The 12814-nt window shown below is 41.7% G+C and overlaps 1 long non-coding RNA gene across 3 annotated transcripts in view; it reads left to right on the forward strand.

Moving 5' to 3' along the window:
- The first annotated feature begins 3781 nt into the window (after positions 1 to 3781).
- Positions 3782 to 12814, forward strand: part of LOC308459559 — a 70130-nt gene continuing 61097 nt past the window's right edge. For 2 of the 3 annotated variants that reach the window (XR_013978141.1, XR_013978143.1), the window contains exon 1: positions 3782 to 4107. This is a non-coding gene — a long non-coding RNA (uncharacterized lncRNA). Of the gene's footprint in view, positions 4160 to 12814 lie in introns of all 3 variants that reach the window. The other variant, XR_013978142.1, reaches the window with a different exon arrangement.

The following is a 12814-nucleotide window of genomic DNA, read 5'->3' on the forward strand; positions in this document are numbered from 1 at the left end:
AGGTGCTCAGTTCTTGCCCTGTTCCCTCTAAAACTACAGTATGACAAAGGAATTGGGGCCAATCCAAGTAGCTAGCCCAGGGATTCCCCAACCGCTGGCCACCTAGCCCCAGCGTTGCTCCTTGGGGATGAGATTCTGCCATTATGCGCTGCAACAGCCACCCATCCTGTGACTGGGTAAACAGCCATTCCTAGACTAAGGGTGTGCATGGCTTGGTTGAGTAAGGGGAATTGGTTTTGGCAACCAGGATTCTCTTTTAGCTCAGAACTTCCTTGCTTTTGTTGGGTCTCCCCCCCCCTTTCATTTTGACTCCTCTTTTTCCTACCATTGAAGATACATACATACATATGTAAACACACATATGGACAAACAGTCATTTATTGCAGAGAATCCATCTGTAATTTTTTATGTAGAGATGTTTTAACTGTTCTTGGTTGCTCATTCACTAATTAGGCAGTTCAAGACAGCTTTGAAAAAGACAACTACAACTTTTCTTTTCACTTGCGTTTTTCATTGTCATTCTGAATGTTTGACAACAATGCCATCCATAATGCATACATATCAACAATGGGATGAGAAGTAATACTTCAAAACAGTGATTATTAGAACAAACTGCAAAGTTTATGAGGAAAATAGTCTCTTCTCACAAGTCTTATATCAAAGCATAGCCAGAGACCGAATAAAAAGAATTGCTGGTTGCTGAACTCTAGCGCAAGCCTCTAATAGAGCCACACTTAAAACAGCCCTTTGGGTATTAATAACTGCAGCAGAAATCCTGCAGAGTTGGAATAGGCATCTCTCAACTAAATTGCTTCCGCAAGAGAACATCACTGCTGGAACTCTGTACTGATGTAGAAGACCCAGAAATTGGTACCTAGGAACAGGCACCTGTGCTGGTCTCCTGATGAAGTTGAAACAAAGGTGAGCAAGAAGAAAAATGAGTTGAATGGAATATCATGAATACCTCACACTAACAAGATTACAGACCCATCACAGTCCACCTGACCATGTGACCTTACAGGGCACCCTGCTCTGAGCACCCATTTCTTTCACAAAGATGGTTATCAAATTATTTATTACTTTGCTACCCAAGGGGTGGGGAACCTCAAGCCCTGGGGCCAAATGTGGCCCTCTGGGCTTCTCTTTCTGGCCCTTGGGACCTTCTCTAGGCCATGCTCTCCTTGAGGTTTTTTTTTACCCAGATTTCCCTGACTTTGTATACACTATGTTGGTTATGGAAACAGGTCTGTAAACACAGCTGCTCTAGCAATTTAGTGAATTACTGCCACTGTGTAAAGCAATACACAGGAAAAAGGGGCGGTTGTTTCAACTGTTCTCCGGCCATATACCCTTGGGGTTATTAGGTGCTTGGCAGGTGACTTAACAGCCTGCTAGGGCAGCCAATAACTGATCTTGGGGGACTGGTAGTTATTTTTCTGATGTCAGGTACTGTAAATTGGGCATTTATACCTGAGGCAATTAGTGCTTTTACAAATCAATTGCAAGTAGCACGTTATAAACTGATTTTAATGAGCAGCTACTGCTACCGCAAAAGACTAGGAGGGTTTACAACAGTCATACTTTATTTTATTTTTTTATAAGATATTTATTAAGAACAACAGTCATACTTTAATAGAAATGAAACAGAAACAAAATGTACTTACCACTGAGTGGCTTCCATTGTACATGAGATAAAACAAGTACACTTCCCTCATTGCCCAGCCCTGAGAAGAATTATTTCCTAACTAAACAAACTTGTTTATTTATTTAGTATTTAACTTATTGCAAGTCTGTCCTGAAACATTATGGACCGATAACAATGCTAAAACCAGGAATTAAACACTCAAATACATAAAGGATCAACTAAACTATGAAGATAGATTCAGAGACACAGAGGGGTTGATGCAAGAAATTAATGAATTGTGGCTAAAAATAGGGGAAATGGACAGTGAGAGACTTCAGTATGAGAAGCAACTGCGTCAACAGGAACCCTATCTGAATAATGCAATAGTTTGGTGCTAAATATTTTTTACAAATGCCATTTTAAGTGTCCAAAGTATCTTTGCAAGAGAGGAGGCTGGAAAGAAAACCATAATTTGGCCACGCCTCCATAACCTCATTGACCACACCCCTGTGACCTAGCCACCCACCGGGTCTAGTCCACACCAGCTATCACTGCTGGAAGCTTTTTGCCAGGCCATATTCAGGCAATCTAGGACACTCACACTCCTGATACTGAGTTGGTGGTGCAGTGCTGATGTCATTTCCCCCCGTCCTTCATTTGGCCTTTTTCCTAACAACAATGATGCCATCATATTGCCAACCATATTTGGCTATGTAGGGAAGAATGGATCTCTGGCACACTGTTCTGTACATAGCTTGATTATTTCACACCCAAGTGTTTCACTCCACTGCCTTTTGCTAGACTGCTGTAGGATGTCGTCCCTGTTGAAGGGAACAAGGCTGTAAGTTTAAAAACAAAAAATGACGCTGAAGCAGTTGAGCAGAACTGTGAACACCAGTAGATACAAATGTTTTGAACCACCCTGAGATCTATGGCTTATAGGACAGTCAGGCATACCTCGGGTTGAAGTAGCTTCAGGATAAGTATTTTTGGGTTACAGACGCTTCGGGTTACAGACTCCGCTAACCCAGAAATAGTACCTCAGGTTAAGAACTTTGCTTCAGGATGAGAACAGAAATCGTGTGGCGGCGGCGCAGTGGCAGCAGGAGGCCCCATTAGCTAAAGTGGTACCTCAGGTTAAGAACAGTTTCAGATTAAGAACGGAAATCCGGAACAAATTAAGTTCTTAACCCAAGGTACCACTGTATACAAATTTAATAAATAAAATAAATGAAAAGGGTAAGTTGTTGGCAAACATTTTGGGTTTCTGCAAAGCCCCCTTTTCACAACAGAAATGTTCATTGAAACACTGAAGTTACCTTCCATTTCTTATCCTCAAACAGACCTAGGTCATCTTTAATTTATTAGCATTTATCACACTCACACCACACCCCCTTATTCCACATCTCTTCTGCCTGTCATATGAGGTCTACTGCATGAACAACTTGCCTTCTTCATTTTTCATACAATTTGTTATTATTTTTCCCCATGCAATGAGTGGTCCCCTAAAAATTATTTCCCACTTCAAATTTTATGGAGGGCAGCAGCAAGGGGGAAAAATATTCTTTATCTGAAGCCTGTTAAGTTGGAATTGCTCAAGATGTGTTTGAGGGGATAAGCTGGAGATCAGGGGTGGCTGGGAACTTGTGGCTTTCCAGATGTTGTTGGTCTCCAAAAGTCAGGGGAAATGGAAACCGTAGTCCTGTGACATCAAGACTACCACATATAGATAGTTGCTATAGTTGCACGTAGATAATCCCTGCTGTAGAGTTAACAGGTGAAGAAAACAAAACATATTTTCCTATTGCTATCACTTTCATGACCTATGGTTTTATTTTCTTATCCACTGTTTTAGTTGTAAGTTTCTTTTGTCAGCTGTGCAGTTTCCTTGTCTCCTCTGGATATTCTGGATAGAGTGTGGACATGAGAAAGTAGAATGAATTATTGGTCTACTCTCATTTGCTATAATCTGGAAGATTTGTTTTTTATTTTGTAAAAATTGATTCATTTGTAATCATAAGAAGGGTGGACATTGCAAAGAAAGGACCCCGTTGGTGTGCAGCAGGTATACTAAGTTTGTGTGTTGTTGAAATAGATTTGAACACACAATCAGAATTGCTTGGCTCCTTCAAAGCTGTTGCATTCCAGCTGAAAACCTGCTCTTCAGAACAACTATGGATTTGCCTCAGCAGCCTCTTGGGCCTACTTAGTTACTCAGTCATAAGCAGAGAAAATCTGTCAATTGTCTTTAAGTAAATGACTGTTGGCTCATGGCAATCGGAAAGGTCAAGATATTTGAGACAAGCAACCAAGGGACAATTCTGAAATGAAGCTAAGATGATTTCAGTATATAATCAGGCAAAAAATAACTAGACTGTGGGCTAGTTCTAGCCCTGTGAAGATAATAACTGTTCTCTTATTGACTTGCTGTCATAACCTGTGCCGTTTCACAACACTGGAATGGTTGGACAGGACTTCATTGGGTACCCTTTGGGTTTATTTTTATTTTGTTATCCTTCACTATAAAATTCCAGAGTGAGTTAGTTGCAAATCTCCATTTTGGGTGTGTGAGCTAAGTCCTTTGACTTTGTTCTGCCAGCAGTAGACAACAGGTTCTGCATATTTCCTAAGTTGTCTTTTATTTGTATTTTAAACCAAATGAAATAAATATAATGAACAGATGCAACATAATATGTTAAAATGTTTTTTGAACAAAAAGTTTATTCCAGTAATTTATAAAATTCTGTTGATTAAGAAATTCAGTATTAGAAATTTTCAGCCTATTCTAAGTTTTTACCATGAAATCATATGTAATATATTTGCAAACCCATGCCCCTTTTATTATACCACAGATGACATGAAGTCGCACTTCAAAAGCAATCTACATCTGTAATGCTGAGAGGTTTTTAACTAGAACAAGTCCAGTTTTTATAGCCACCGCTAATCACAATCCTATTTTATCTTCACCACATCACAATTATTTTCTTTAGTGAATCTCATCTGGCCTCCATTACTTTTGCTTACTTTTCTGGTTATCTCTTGCTTTCTTCCCTTCTTTGAAGGTTTTTCTTCCGTGTGTCTTATGCTTGGTAAGCTAATGCCATGTTAGATTTTGTCAGATTCTGGGTGGTTTTCCTCATTGTTTCTGCATATCTAAGAGATTTATGTTCATTCCTTTTGGACTCAACATCAAATAGCTATAGATAAGCTCTGTACAACAGTAGCCCTGCCTGTCATTGCATGTAATGTGTATTTCCCATTTGTTCGAGAGGTGGCATTTGAACTTAGAGCAAGTAGCGATCCAGAGAGAGTTAGTGATTTCAGCTTAATTGGAGGAGAGGATGTTATTCTTCTGCACCTCTTTAAGGGATTTACTTGTTGGCTGGTATTCATATTCCAATCACAGGCCAGCCATCTTTGCAGGTGCCGATGGAGGCAGGGAGCTAATTGACATGTAGCTCTTCACTTGGGAAGTGCATTGCCAAGAGGTAGGAAGGAAATACAGGTTGTGTTTCTGCAGCTGAGCTCCAGTGGGAGAAAGACTTCATGGGCATCTGGGCTCTTTAGTAGACTTCACTACCACCAATATTTTCCATGGAACTGAGAATCTGTGCATAGCATAAAAAGCTGCTTTCTCTCTAAGACTGAAACAACTGAGCAGGGGACACCAACTTTCCAATATACTATCTGCATGTATTGGATATTTTCTTATTATTACTGTAGGGCTATACCTTGGTTTTAGTGGAAATGAACTAGGCTTGAGTTTGATTAAAACTGCATATTCATCTCTGCACAGACACAACACAGGACTCCTCCAGCGCTAAGGAGAGGCCCATCCTTGCAGGAGAGAAGAGAACAAACATTTTCACAGTCTAATCAATCTTGTGGAGCAGATGGATACAGTAATTAGTGCAAAAATAATTTTGCCAAGAGTATTAACATTTCTACCGTTTATCAGAAAGGGGGTGTTGTCTTTGGTCAATAATTTCTCGATTATTGCAAAAACATTTATATTTGTTGATGAGTGCGTGGAAACCAGGAACGCGCTGTTTTCTGACCCAGATGCTGTTTTGTGGCAGGAGGGCTGATGGTTGCAGCCCAGGAATTTCTAAAGAAATGCCTGTTTTTCCTCAAGCTCTAACTATGCAAAGCTATAAAAATATGGACAGTATTTGTAGAGCACGTGTTTATTCCATTGTGCTAATCATCATGATATTTGGGTGCCTGTGATGACAAAAAGTGAAACAAATGAGTATTGCCAATTCTTGGCAGAACCCAAACCCACCCCTTTTCTCCCCACTGATGATTTAAATACCATGGCAAGAGCCTCATGTTTTTAAGGGCCTAAGCAGAATGCTAACCCACTAAGTTAAAACATGGTTTTCAATACATAGGGATAAAAATAGATTCTTTTTCGAAGCTGCTTTTCCAACTGAATAATGAGCTGGCAAAGATTCACCAGACATGGGAGTAATTTTTTGAATAAAAAAAGAAAATTGAGAAAGCATCTATAGATTATAGCTCATAATTGTATAGAAATATTGCCATTGTGCATTGCTTTTCTCTGTGGGTCTTCTTTTCCTGTCACTATATTTTGCAAAGTTCAATTTCTTTATATCGGTGTTTGTGAAAAATGGCTAAAGATAAGGACAAATCTATTATGTAATCTGTATGTGTACATTTATAGCTATATGTAGCATTATATAAGGTAATTGAAGATCTGACCCACAAAAGCAAACCTAAAACTAGCAGACTTTCACACTGCTTGAGAGTCACTTTCAAACATATCTGCTACCAGAATATAGGTGTATGGCTACATTACTGTCCTGAGTTTCAGTATCTCACATGAGTTCCTTATGCAACTGCTTGTGAACACTGGCCACCTCAGTCTCATAAAACTTGGGGATGATGCAGAATATAATTAGTTGTTGCCAGATTAGAGAACTCTGCTCCCTACAGATTAATTTCAGACCAGTCTTCCAATGTCCAGTCTGAAATGAACCCGTTTAAGGACAGTTATACTGCATGAAAGTGGTCAGAGACCTCTAGGCATCAGTGCAAGACAGTGACAATTGTTACATGCACATCCTGGGGTCAACAGATTTTTTTCCCCAGCCTTCACTCTGCATCCTTTTTTCAGTTACCAACTTGTTTTTTTTAAAAAAAATAATATTTATTAATAATTTCAGAATTACAGAAAAAAAACCCAACAACACTACAATACATAAAAAGAAGAAAAAACGCAAAACATAAAAACCAATACATCAATACAGTAAATTAAAAAAAAGAAAAAAATATATATAAAAATATATAAAAAAAGGAAAAAAGAAAGACACAAATCCCATATAACTTCCATTTGCTTGTTTCATTGACCTCCTCTCACCTCCCTTTTTGTATTCTAGTTTAGTTAGTTATTTCAGCAAATTCTTTCCATCTTTCTCAATTTTTATTAAATAATTTATCTTAACAATTTAACCTATTAATTAACTCGACAGATCCTTTCCATCTTTCCCCATATTCTGTTATTCAAATTGCCTTAATTTATTTAACCTTATCTTACCATAAAATACCTTAAAGCTTGAAACTTAATACTCATTTATACATAACCCCTGGTATCATTTCTGCTAGAGTCATATAGTTTCATTCCAACATTTTCCCTAATATTCATTAATTTTAGGCTAGTTCCCTAAATAAAAAGTTTTCTTTATAAATTTTCTTCCAATCTTCATCCAACGTCTCGTCTTCCTGGTCTCGGGTCGTGTCAGTCCTTACTGTCCATTCCATCTAGTCCATCAACCTGGAAGCCTTATGTCCGAGGCCCTTAAGTCTCTTCCATGTCCCTTCTGCAGATCTTCTTCTTCTTGTTTATACTTGCACTTTTCCTTGTCTTTTGTTGGTCTCTTTCTTAATTTCTTTCCTTTCTCGTTGAGGAGTAGGTCTCTGGGGGGTTCCAACCCAAAGTTATCTCCGTCTCCCTTCATCAAATCAGCCCATTCCCCACAGTCCCACTCCACACGGTCATCAATATAATCCAAAAAATATTTGCGAGCATATTTCAAAGTCTCTCCAAAGTCAAAAGCCTCCTCAGCTCCAGATTCCCCCTGGCCCACTCAAACTTCAATCTTCAAAAACAACGGCTTATGCTCCTGTGGGGCCTTGGGCCTCTCCATTTGTATTATTTGAGATGCATCCGCAGCCTCCTCCATTGTCTTCTGCACTTGCCCAATCAATACAGGTTCCTGAGTTGGACCCTGGATGATTTCTGTATCACTATTCACTGATTGTCCACAGTTATTGGCCACAACAGTCATCAAATCCATTTTCTCATTCATCAGATCCATCTTCTCATGCATCTGTTCCAACAAAGCACTTGTCTTGCATAGAGCAAGCACCAAAACTTCCTTCCAGCTCATACTTAGTCAAGGTCAAAAGGACTAATCCCACGATCTTAATTTCACAGCTGTGGCTGCAGCAACAATTTAGCAAGCTCCCTCTAGAGGAGACAATTTCTATTTGTATCCATCTTTTTAAGACAAGTCCAACAAAGAAAAATTACTTTCATTTTTTCAGATATTTTGTTTCTTTAGAATGCAAAAGGCAACATTGGAATCAGTTTATTTCTCTTCTTTAGCTATCTGTCAAAATATTCCATTCACAGTCAATGAACCTCTCCAACAATTTCTGTCTCTGACACCCCGTTCCCAGGTTAGAGACGGTGAAAACTTATCTTTCTTCACTCCCTCTCCTGCAGGCGTTACACAAAGTCCCCCCCCCTTTTCTCCTGCTTCCAAGGGGGTTTCAGTAGTTGTAAATGAAGGAAATTTAGGCTTTTTTAACGACTTTCTAGGCTTTAGCTTACAAGGTTTTTGCTTCAGTCTATATACAAAAAGCGGAAGGCGGACTTCCTGTTTTGAACCTTCCCGCTTCGATGTCAAATTAAGATATTTCTTGATCCAATTTTCCGTTTCTACTCACGGGTACTTGTTTTAGATCCAATTGTCCACAGAAAAAAGTCAGCGCTCTCTGGCGATGGCTGTGCGGCTTCACTCCGTGAAAATAGCAGTCAGTTCGCAGCACCGCGCCGCTCACCCCACTTCACTCCGGAATCCCAAAAAGGGGTTCCCCGTGAGTAGGGGGGGCGCTCCAGGTGCCCTGCCGAACCCCACGTTCCCAGGCTTCCTCCGCCTGGGATTTCTAGCGGGTCCCCACCTTCGCTGCGGCGGGAGAACCCAGTTTCCACGGAGCTAGTTCCTCCGATCGGAGGAACTCCGCCATTCACCGATGGCGCTGACCCGGAAGTCTTTTTCAGTTACCAACTTGAGGCGGAAGACACGGCTGCAAGGGATTCATTAGCAGCATGACTTCTGTTGGTTTCTCAGAGACCCTTAAAATTGTAAACTGCCTTTGGAGAAAGGTGGTATATACAGGTGACTCCTGACTTAAGAGGGAGATTACACGCACAAGTCAAAATGTGCGTAAATAGGGAACACCCTGGAGAGTCCTCATGGCTTGCAAGGAGACACTCCCCATAGCTCAAAGAGGACAACCTCTTCAGGCTCCAGGGAAGGAGCCTTGCAGCAGAGGGGCAGCGGGGCTTTGTTGATACTGCTCAGCTGACACACAACTATTAGGCGGGGAAGCTGAACTGCCTCAACAAAGCCCTGCTGCACCTCCAGCTAGCAAGGAGAGCCTCTGGGGAGGGTCTAGTTGCAAGCCATGAGGACTCTACAGGGTACTTCCCACTTCAGGTTCCACTTCCAGATTCCCAGTACCACGCGTGTGCATGGTTGCACACAAGTGGGGAGTTGCCCGTAAGCACAATAAATAGTATTCCAAATGAATGAGCATGAGGTTTGTATCACCTGTTAGTATCACATTATAAATATTTTGTGCTTTTGCTCAAGATGGTCAGAAAATCCCCAAAGGCGTATTGTAAGATAATAAACAAATATGTAGCCGTAGCCATAGAAATTCAGTTTTTTAAATGTTAGAACAATACTCAAATGGAACAGAGTAACTCAACTCTGATCAAACAGAGAAGAAAATTCCAGACTGGGCAACCACTTCCCTGGCTTTGCATCTAGGACTGGAAGCTCACACAACAAAGCTAATGGAAATATCTCACAATACAGTTTCACTCTCATTGTACGTTTGTATGTTCCATGAAGAGCAGGCTAAAGGAGTGGAGTGTTCCGTCCTTACTAAATCAGAACATGCCCATATTGCATTTATCTACACAAGATACTACAGTATATTAGCATGTGTTAGCTAACATATTTCACAACCACTTTTAAATCCTTCTCTTGAAAATCACCAGGTGTTCAACCCTTGGGGCAGAGAGCAGGAGTATTCAAACTAGACACAGCTGACAAAATTGAGAACAGGAGGAAATTCTAGTTTTTGTTGCAATTAGGATAGAATGTAGTTTAGTGTAGTCAGTATATGTATTTCACTGGATTTTGGAAAAAACACACCCTTTAATGGAGGGGGGAATCATATTTCATAGAGATGTCACCTGCAGGGTTTCATTTCACAACTGCATCTCTTCTTGCGTCACAAGGACCACAGATCAGTCTGTAGTGCAGCTATGCTGAGTTTGGCACAGGACCAAAACATTGGGCTGAATAAGCTTAACTTACCAAGCCCAAAGCCATCGGAGAGCTGCCCCAGTCCCAGGCAAAAATGAGAGCACCTGCAGGATGCTCCAACCAATGTGTCACACCAGCCTACAATTTGGCAATCTCGAGGGTGGCTGGTGTTTGTGCTGCCAAATATCTCCAGATGCAGGCTGTAATCCCCTTTGCCGAGGCACCAGCCAACTGAAGGGCTTGAAGAAGTGTGGGCAGAGCAAATGTTCAGGAGTCAGTAAAACCAGCTAGTTTTGCACTATTGGAGAAGAGCATATTAGAAATCCTGGTGGGATGCATTTAACGGGAAAGTGGGAGAGGCTCCTACCACTTTATAATTTATTTCTATTTTTTCCTTCTTTATAGTATCATTAATGATGATGGTTGGAATTTTTAAATTCATCTAACTATAGAATACTAACTCCCTCGATATTGCCACAATCTGGATTTCTTCAGCAGAATCTGCATAATGCAGTCTTTCTCTCAGAGGCCCATAGGCCAACTCTCTGGCTTAGTTCAAAGCTGCCTACCCAGTGTTTAGCTTCACATATGTAGGCCGAAACTGATGGGGAATTTTCCCCCTTCGACAATGGGGGAAATCATGAAGAAATCAAGCCTTTGATGATGGGGGATGCATGCATTAGGGACAATTCCAAGTTTGAGGGGGTTCTTAGCCAAGTGCCTTTTGTTGACTCTCCTCCTACCTCAATGGACCCTGATGCTCACCAATGCTCACCTGGTGGCTGCAGTGGCAGCATCAGCAATGCTCTAAATCAGTTCAGCATGTCTAGGAGCTGAAATTTAATTTTTTCCACAATCCTGCCATGCGTTGTGGTGAAATTAAATGGCAGCCTCCCCCCCCCCCATCAGTAAAATGTTGAGTCTCAAACCCAAATACTTTTAGAAAGGGAGTGGACAGGCATCAGTGCTGGGCAGTGGCCTTAGGATGCCAAGGGCAGGTGCCAGGCCTGGTGCTCATGGAGCACCTAGCTCCAGTATGTCACTCTGGAAACTTTTTGTTGAAGACTGAGTATCAGTTCTCAATAAATACAATTAGCCTAGTGAATGGTGGCTGCCCACCTTATTCGGCAAATGAAACCTCGTGCTGCCCAAGGTATGCAGGAGACCCCTGTATCATTTACTTCATGGGTAGAAAAGCAAGTTGTAATTTTTACTAGACTAGTAGGGTTCTTCCACATTGCTTGTTCCACTTGCAAACTCCCCAGGCCTTTCCACAAGACACTTTACTAGCTTGAATTGTCAGCCTAGTCCAGAAATTGCCCCAGCTTTTCCCTTCTATACTGCAGCCCCATTTCGCATGCCTGTTTTCACCTCTTGCACTTCCACCATCTGAGGCAGGCCCATCACTCTGCCTTATGGGCAGGCTCTGAACCACCTATCCTGCCTGTTCCTTCTCCCGCACATTGGAACTACTTAGCACCTTGATGTAGCCTGATGAAGAGTTCTGGGCAACTCAAAAGCTTGCATACCCTTTAGTTGGCTTAATAAAGATAATGTCCTAAACGTATTTTTGAATAATGATTAAGGCATCAAAGGTAAAAGTAAAGGGATCCCTGACCATTAGGTCCAGTCGTGGCCGACCTCTGGGGTTGCGGCGCTATACTTGCTTTATATTAGCTGAGGGAGCCGGCATACAGCTTCCGGGTCATGTGGCCAGCATGACTAAGCCACTTCTGGCAAACCAGAGCAGCGCACGTAAACACCATTTAGCTTCCCGCCAGAGCGGTACCTATTTATCTACTTGCACTTTGACTTGCTTTCGAACTGCTAGGTTGGCAGGAGCAGGGACCGAGCAACAGGAGCTCACCCCATCACGGGGATTTGAACCGCTGACCTTCTGATCGGCAAGTCCTAGGCTCTGTGGTTTGACCCACAGCGTCACCCGCATCCCAATTAAGGCATTACGCGTTGCTAATCAATTGTGTTTATAGTTAGAGCACCAGATGTGTTTTGTGGAAGGATAACATGTTTCGCCACATGGGCCTATACAGTGGTACCTCAGGTTACATACGCTTCGGGTTACATACGCTTCAGGTTACAGACTCTGCCAACCCAGATATAGTGCTTCAGGTTAAGAACTTTGCTTCAGGATGAGAACAGAAATTGTGCTCCGGCGGCGCGGTAGCAGCAGGAGGCCCCATTAGCTAAAGTGGTGCTTCAGGTTAAGAACAGTTTCAGGTTTAGTACAGACCTCCGGAACGAATTAAGTACTTAACCCGAGGTACCACTGTACAGGGTATGATTTGATAGCAGCTGAGGCTACCACCTTCCTGAAGCCAAGCAGGTCTAGATTTGGTCAGTGCCTCTACAAGAGATGGCCTGGGAGCCACATGTAACTGTGTCATTACATATGCTAAAGCTATTTTTGGTCATCTTCATACTATCCCTTGCTTTTTCCTGTAGGACTAATTGCAGTCGTTAACAGCTGTCAACAGGATTACCATACCCATTGAGTCAATCACCCATCTCCTACTACCCTTCTGAGAAAAACCCCACCCCACCCTCCCACTATATATAAGGGTCTGGTGACTTCTGTTTCAGT

Source organism: Podarcis pityusensis (assembly GCF_964106645.2).
Source record: "Podarcis pityusensis genome assembly, chromosome: 12".
In the NCBI taxonomy this organism is placed as follows: Eukaryota; Metazoa; Chordata; class Lepidosauria; order Squamata; family Lacertidae; genus Podarcis; species Podarcis pityusensis.